Source organism: Macrosteles quadrilineatus, unplaced genomic scaffold (assembly GCF_028750875.1).
Source record: "Macrosteles quadrilineatus isolate MER2022 unplaced genomic scaffold, UCM_ALF_1.0 Scaffold_2__2_contigs__length_208266976, whole genome shotgun sequence".
NCBI lineage: Eukaryota > Metazoa > Arthropoda > Insecta > Hemiptera > Cicadellidae > Macrosteles > Macrosteles quadrilineatus.
In genome coordinates, this window is record NW_026542595.1 from 118,922,474 (window position 1) to 118,931,891 (window position 9,418).

Consider the following 9,418-nt stretch of genomic DNA (forward strand, 5'->3'; position numbering starts at 1 on the left):
TCCTCGAGTTGGAGTTGGAAGGGACATGCGCAGACGTCTTTTCTGCCCGTGGGGTCCCAGTTTATCGACATCCCAAAAGATCGACACTGTAATAGTCCCACTTTGTCGACAACTCAAAATGTCGACAGTGTCGGTAATATGGGATGTCTGTAAAGTGGGATGTCGGTTATGTGGGATGTCTGTTAAGTGGGACGGTTGTGTAAATTTTCCCACTTTATCGACACGCAAAATGTCGACAAGCAAAACAGATCTACAAAGAGCGGGAGATTCAAATTGAAGGTGAACAGCTCTTGCTGAACAGATCGGTTGAGTATAATGAGAGTCGTTCTTTTTTTAAACTCCGAACGACTTCTATTCACGGCGCTTGCAGTCTCCTTCAAATTTGTCAATGCTATCTCAACTATCTTGTGTATATAATATGTGTTCTGCCGTTTGAAGGCTTAAAATAATTTGATATTTGTCGCACTTGTATTATGATTTATTAACTATTTTTTTTCGTGTAAGAAGGTAGTTAAAACTTGATACCTATGCCAAACTTTGCTAGAGGATGATTATGGTATCCATCCAAGTTTTTTTCAATCATACATTTATTTGAAATATATAATGATATAAGTACATAGTTTTTTTCATTTAACTTACTAGCTTAGTGTTAAAACAGATTAACCCAAACAACAATTTTACGTTGTTCATTGTTACACTTTGAAATATTAAATTAGTTGTAGTACATTTGTATCAGCAACTTACAACGGAAATGAAAAACTGCGTTAATTTGCCTAAACTGCAGATGCTTTGATTCTTTTGTTAACCTTTCCATTGACAATATGGCGATCCATAAAAAGCAATGACAACATAAAATTTTGCAATAATTTCTTTCCAAACTATTTTGTAGAGCTTAAAAAAAAAAATTATTTAGTATATTGAAGCATTATTATGCGCCTAATGGTTACGGAGAAAACTCAAACAGCTTTAAATTTAAAATCCCTATGTTATTCTTATGGAGAATAAGTACTGTTGTAGTTAGCTTGTTTATGAACATCTTTTGATCAAAATTTGAAAATGCATTTATTTCATACTAAACTACCTACATGTAATAATATTTTTAAACTTTAAAACCCTCCCTGTTACAACATACCTAAGTACTTGTTAAACTAATGCAATATTGAAATAGGGAATAATTTTGTGATATTTTAAGGAGATAGTGTAAATCCAATCAAGCAAATGGAAATTCGTTTAGTCTGCAGGTTTGCTGCGGGGGGGGGGGTATTTAAAATAAATCATAGAGTTGTTGCAGTATTTAGAAACACACACCAGAACCACCTGTAAACTGTAATGGCTGCTTAAGAAACTTAAACACCTTATCTAAATGCAGTAGGTATAAAGAAAATAATAGTATGTGCCTACTGTATTACGTTACTAGCCCGGTAAGCGGCAAGGTGTTTTATCGAAGGCGTAGCCGAGTACGGGATTTTCGTAGATTTTTTTTTTAATAAAATAGGCCGCTGAAATTAGCTGTTTATTTCAACAGCTGACTAAGTACACGGTAATAGTATATTACGTTACTAGCCCTGAAAATAAGTGTGTTTATCGGACGAGTGTGGTCGTTCCCGTGCGAGACGAAGTCGAGTACGGGATTACCATACGAGTCCGGTACACACATCATTTTGGACGAGTTACATACGATAGTATACGTGATATTTTAAGGGAGACATTTTAGTGTAAATCCAGTTAGGCAAATGGAAATTCGCTTAGTATGCAGGTTTGCTGCGGCGGGGGTATTTTACTCTAAAGTCATGAGTGATTTATTTAACCAGATTTACATAAGTTATGCATTGGTTACGTCAATTAAAGAAATACATAAAATATAATACAAAATTCCTTCTGCATGCTATACATAAGCTATTTACAATTGGTTAAGATTTTAAATTTTGTTTGGAAATTCACTCATTATGCCCATGTAAAAATCTTTACCTTATTCTTATTACCCTCATAAACCCATTTTCGCGTATTCCAAATTGTGTTGGTTCGCGGACTCATTCGTTGTAGGTTAGGTTTACACGACACGTTTTGTACAAATTTCATCAGGATCGTATTATTTTTGCCATGAGAGATTTTTTCGCTAATGGTAATAGCGTATTACCTTTATGGAACATTCACCAAAATGTTTTTACCTATTACCGTTTTAAATACGACAGTTTTTTAAAGTAGCCATTTCAGTTCAGTTCTTAGAATTGAAAAGTTTCACTTAACAGCTCTTTACTTTCATAACAGCATAGTTTAATTTCACAACAGCATAGTTTTTCTCATAACAACACAGGCAACGGACCAATGAGGTTCAAGGATTGAGAGAAAAGAAGTAAAATTGGAATGCTTCGAACGTCAACTAATCAGCTGATCAGTTGACAATTTTAATTGATGATCCAACTTTTTCCTGTTAATACCAGCGAACACAGAATAAAAAATTGCATCCACATTCCATAAAGACCATAAAATGCACAGCTTTCGACTTTTCAAGTTTGTCGCCATTTTGGAATTAATATTTTTAACTAATTTTATGGTCTTTTTGGAATGTGGATGCAATTTTAAGACTTATTTGACGTAGGTATTTACTCCTCGCATTCTCGCTATAAGCCTACTTGTTTAGGAGCTACATGATGTAAAATGTACACCGGAAGTCTCTTTTCCATAGGCTGTAACTCCTAAACGAGTGGGTTTATCGAAAAAATTTCAAGAATAAAAAAGTTTTAAAATTGCATGTTCTATCCGAAAACATGAAAGGGTGTTCCGTAAGAAATTTCAAAGTTGGCCGCCATTTTCAAATTATAAACTCATATTTTGAACTGCCACAAAAAATAAAGGAATGTCCCCCATTTAAAGTTTTCACTAATTCTTACCGTTTCCGATATCCCAATGGTGGCCTCTTTGAGTTGATCACCATGTTACCCTGTCACCCTGTATATATGTATCCGTTAGCGCGATAACTCGAGCAAAAATGATCCCATTTTGATGAAATTTGGTAAAAACGTGTAAACCTACGTTTATTCGAACGAGTTCGCGAACCAGCATAATCGGACCATGGGAACAGGGGTTTACGGGGCGGGTTTATGGGGTAAAAATGGGGGTTTTCAATTTTTTCCCCTAAAACAAAAAGTTTTCAATTTATTTTTAAACTGTTTTGTAGAGCTTAAAAAAAGAAGGTATTTATAAATTAAAATATGTTCAAAAGTAAGCACAGAATGGATTTAAAATCTATATAATTAATACGCTACATGAAACTTTGTCGCCGCCATTTCTTAACCGATTTTATCCATTGACGTCTCATTGGAAAGACCGTGTCACGTAGATTTGCAAACTGGCCTTACATTTTTGAAAAAGTCTCTTGGGCTCTGCCCAAAGATCCCATGTTATCCTTATGAAGAACAGAATTGTTATATTTTGATCAGCTGTATATTTTAATTGCTGTTATTTAGTTTTCAATTCAATGAAACGCATTGGGTACATTTACTGATTTTGTTGAAATTAAATATTTACTATTTAAATTTAAATTTGTACATATTACAATGTAAAAAATCGAGAAAGCCTGGACAATTTGATTTATTTTACCAAATAAGAAAAATGAACTGACATAGTACTGCATTTCTTGAGAAATCATTGAAAGAACAGATTTGTTAACCATGGAAACATAGCAAAATCATAGAACGCCACCAAGTAGAAGAAACAGAGATAAAAAAGTACAGTACTATCGTCATCAACCTATATAATGAGGAACACCTTCAGCACCAATATGAAGATTTCCACAAACAACGAACAAGAATGTTAGACGAAGTGCTACTATTTTGTAGGAAACATGGACTTAACTTTATGATGATTGGCAAAGGAAACCCCTCTAAGTCTGAATTAAACTGGTACGGCAAGGACATTAATCATTAAATATAGTATAGGCCTATCGTGTTATTTTCAATAATGTTACCAACCCAGTGGGCCACGGTCCGTAATAAAGGCCACTGAAAATAATTTGTCAAGACAGGTACCATTGTAGGCAAGGTTTCTGTGTTTGGATGTTATTAGAAACGGTAAGAGTACAATAAAATTCTTCTGCTGATGAATTTTCTGTTGGAGAATTATAAGCCGAATTATAAATGTCACAATGCGAGTATGCGCATTTTGTAACTATATTATAAGGGCAAGTTACATAGAATTTTTAGGCTGCTGCTCAGTGCACCTTAAGAATATATATTTTAGAGATAAATTAAATGGTTTTTGTTGCTGAGTAGCGCTAGTAAACATGCATAACCCTTTTTGTTAGTCTAATAACATTCAAAGGCTCTCTAAGAGTTGAAGTTCTTATTTGTACCCATATCTATATTATGTTTTCACTAAGCTGAATGAATACATCGAAGTAACCTCTCTGAAAAGTCTGCAATATATTACAGTTTTCCAGGACTTTCTAAATCATGCACATATTTCTACATAAATATTGTAACATGTTTTATCCAGTTGCTGAAAACAACTATTAATTTAACAAAATATGGACACGTCTCAAATGGGCACCGTGCCCTTCTGCACTTGTATTATTTTGTATTGTATTACACAATCGAAGACTTTTTCAATGATTAAAAGCATGTGTGACAATAATCTCATGAACCTATGATGATCTGTCTAGAATAATATGATAAAATATAGGGAAAAGGTGTGAAAAAGGCAGTCACCAACCCGTAAAATAGATATAAGATAGTTCAATAAGAAATAATTGTAAGAGTTATTGTGATAAAAGGATTTTCCACTGATTTCGTAATGGGACTTTATATTGCAACCAATTGCAACAATTGACATGATACAGAAGAAAATCAATTTTAAAATCAGAAAATAACATTGCAAATAATTCTTTTACCTAACCCGCCATGTTAAACTTCCCTATCCCAAGCGTGATGTATACAACTTCCTTACTTCTCGAGTGAATAAAGTATCAAAAACTCACTCGGTGATGTAAAGAAACCCATTTAAATAACATTGAGTGCTTAACTTAAAAAAATATAACTCTATGGAGCCAACGACGTTCAACGCTAGAAATCAGCTGTGCGCTTGAATGTTATTGTTATGCTTTTAAGTATTTTCCTAATCTAGCTTTTGCAATTTTGTTAGTAAAAGAACGTTACTGATAGAAGATGAGTGAAATGGATAGTGAAAAATATTGTACGTAAACCCATGTATACTGTCGGGTCAGGTAAAATCTTGTACGTTACACGTTACGCAAGAGCGTGTTTACATCACTTAGGTAAATTATGCAACTCGCTTCCGCTCGTTGCACAACATTCACCTGCGTGATGTAAAAACGCTCTTACTACACTTGTAATGTAAATAGCTATTAGACAATTCAGTGTGTGTTGTTTAAAATACAATTTTTAAATGAACAGCTGTTTTTATTAAAAAGTATTATCCACATGACCGAAATGTAAACAAATCTGTAGAGGGATCTTTAAAGGCTTCTGGGGCAGAGTCCTAAGCGAATTTATTTCGTTTTTCTTTTGATAACTCATCTACAGACCAAGGCCTTTCTTTGGACACCTCCTACCAAGTTTCTACGCCCAGCCGTTCTCTCAAATTAGTGGAGACAAAGTTTCCAATTAAATATTTAGATTCCCCCATGTTAATCTTGTGGGAGAAAACCCAACTTTGATGGAAGATCCTGCCCAAACTAATAAAGATATCAAAAAACGAAAAACACTTTGCACAACTACAGATCAGGGCAATTTTCTTTTACACTAATCATCAAAATCGGTCCAAAAATGAGGGAGGAGTTCTGTTCACAAAAATCGGCTTAGCGTATTATATATATAAAATATATATATGTGTGTGAAGGTTTGGGTGTTTGAAGTTCAATCACGCATTAACTACTGGACGAACTGGGCTGAAATTTGGCACAATGATAGCTTACATTCCCGATTAACATAAATGTATAGGCATATTCTTATCTCAAAAATCTTTTCGGGCTCCGCCCCAGTGGCTCTGTAGTTCCCCATGTTAATCTTATGAGTATTCATATTTAAAGGGAATAAAAGAATTTAGTCGGCTGTTTCAAATAAAAAGGTTTGTTCTATGATATGCAAAAGCCTTAAAAAGTTATTAGATTTACCAACAGGGTGCAGCACTATTTCTTTTGCATTTATAAAACTGTGATACGCAATGAGAACTGTCAAAGAAGGATTGATTACAGTTATGTTTCTGTTTTTAATTTCATGAATAATTTGTGATATTTTGAGAATTTTTAATAAAGTTTGTTTAGTGGTAGAACATTATGGCTATGGTAGATGTGTAATACTATAGTATACCTTAAATTTAGAGAAGCAAATGTTATCAAACTGTGTCCTTCCCCATTGCAATCAGAAAGTTAATGAGCATAACTGCAATAAACATTTTATACTTATATGCCAACCCCGTACGAAGGACGGCTACTCTGCTAGTGTTTTCATAAAAGTCAAGGGATTTTAAAAGAATGTGACTACATCCAAGAAACCTTAATACAACTTTTATTGAAGGATTCGCATTATTCCCATTTAAGGGAAACAAAACCCCATCTGGACGACATTAGGCCTTTCAATTCTGCATTTTTTTCAGGTAAATATAATTTACAATATAACAGTAACTAGCCAAATGAATGCCAATTCATGCAAATAAAATTGCGACAGAGAGGTTAAGCAGAAAATCAGGTAGTAGGGTAGTTCTTATTCATGTAAACAAAATATTATCGCTATAAAGAATTGACTGAAATTTGTAAACGTACTGGCGACAATGGGTGGTACCATGCAGCCATACATTATCATTGACGATGATCAACACGGACAACCTATTACGGCTATAGTGGGAAACATAAAAAAACCAGATCAGCTTTTGAAAAATGATAAAATATTTACAAGAAATGTTGTTTATATGGAACTGTTAGGTACGTAATCTATGAGTTGAGTCTTTTAAACTCATGGGAAATTATGATGACTTTTATTTGTTTTTAAATAACTACTTTACTTCTTTGCAATTGCTCGATTTCGAGCGACGTGTTTACTAGTTTAAACAAATTTGCATATGGGCCATATATGGGTTGCCATGCTGGTGACGAAATGACAACGAAACATAAACAGAAAATCAAAACAAATGGAAGAAATTCCAATAATGTTTTATATTTACAGTGCGGGGTGGAAATAGTGAACTCTGTACTGTACCTTATAGCAGATTATTTTGGTCGAGTTTTTGGCCACTGGATGACCTCTCTCGTATATGGTATACATAATAAATGGTAGATACTTGTAAAGTTGAATTAACGTAACCCCATCGACTATTTAACACTTTAGTTTTACTCTAATTTTATTAATGTATTATTTATTAATTTTCGGGTAGCCATAGTAAGAACTAATAATATACTAATTTTAATATTAGTTCATCTATGGCTACCCATAGTTCACTAACGCAGATTTTCCAGACTTGTTAATGGACTTTGTGTATTCGGCGATAAGCAATTTATGTTTTACGTATTATTTCGTGCAATGTATAATCAACCTGATAATGTTTGTTATTTAATAAACAAATCAGTTTTACCGCGTTAGAACATTTTAATACTCTACTGAAAGATTAAAAGTATGCAAACATTAGTACTAACGGGTACCCCTAAAAAGGGCTGTCGGTGCAATCGTAGGGTGGACCTAATCCCTGGCCATAGGTGCAATCCGGTGCAATCGGGCAACTACAGGAGGAATAGTACACTTTGTTAATGAAAGCAATAAAGATTACGTTAACGGCATGTTTTATTGATTTAGCGAATAACAGTCATATATAGACTTGGACTGGGATGTAGTTTTTATTCTCACTACTCACTAGTCCCGTCTCCTGTCAAGTTAAGACGTCGTCACATATACAATACATGCTCATATCCTGCGTACAGGATTTAATCCTGCGTAGCCCATTTCATAATAAACTACAAATTACAAGTTACAACAACTTGTAATTTCCATTAGATTTGCATCGGGCGATCAGCTGATTTACTAATAATATTATGTACTTCATTATCAAATGGGCCCCAGTTAGTATATGTTTTCTGTGGTACAGTCGGGAAACGGTCCTTATCATACGAACTGCGCCTCGCAGTTAAAACGCACCCTCGAAAGGGGGGGGGGGGTCAACGTCCTAAGGTTGTTTAGGCCTAAATTAATATTTCGGTTGAAAACCAATAATTAAATACGTTATTAATATATGTCTCTGTTTGAAGTAAAGTAAACTATCAAATAATTTTTGATTTGTTATTTATACATACTGTATTTGAAATGATTATTACAGTACAAGTATTATTTTAATAACGTGCCAAAGTTCCGCATTGACCTACCTAGACAATTTGAATCATAAAAGTACAGTACTAGGTTGACCGCAACTGTAGCCGTTGGGAGGCTCACATCGTTGGAGGAGCCTTTATGATATCAATGGCATTTCCGGCATTTCCGCTAGGGCATTGTATACTGCTGGAGAGATAGACAGCAATTGAGATAAGACTTGTTTGAGTTGTTTCGGCTTCTTTAATGTATGAAATGTAAAAATACACAATTTTTTCAATTACCTTCACCTATTGAACTAATGTATTACAGTATTATCAATTGCATGCACCCAACGTTTTTCGTTTTAGTTCTAAGTCTTAAGTATTTATACTCTCCACATATTTATAATTTATTTTCCAGTTTTTAATGTGTTTGGATGTTAAATCTATTTTAAGCGTCTATATCAGATTAAGACAGAGGCATGTAGGAAATCTAGGGTTTATTTGAGTTTCTTTTCATGTATTAGATTGAATGTATGGCCTACCTACTAACTATAAATATACCAATCTACTAGCAGAGTACCCGTCCTTCTTATGGGGTTGGCATATAAGTATAAAATTCTTATTGTAGTTATACCATGCATGGATAAAAGGAGTATAGACATATATACTCAAGAGTTATACTCAAGCTTTGTGTATGCAATGGGGAAGGACACAGTTTGATGAAATTTGCTTCTTTAAATTTACAGTTTACATAAACATAGCCATTATGTTCTACCACTTCACCTAAACAATAGAGAAAAAAATTATAAAAATTCACAAAATATCACAAATTATTCATGAAATTAGAAACGTAAAGATAACACAATCCTACTTTGACATTTCTCATTGCGTATCACAGTTTTTTTTGCTGCTTAGTTCAAATTAGCTGTTTTCATAAATGCAAAATAAACGGTATCGGCAATCTGACACATACTTTCTCCCATTAGCTTGTCAACAACCTTTATCATAGGTAAGCGATGATAGTGGTAGGTCTATTTAATAGGTAAAATCTCAAAAGTTTCATTAACTTTTGAACAGTAATTTCAACAGGAACTAGTGTACCTGTTGCTCGAAATCGAGCAATTG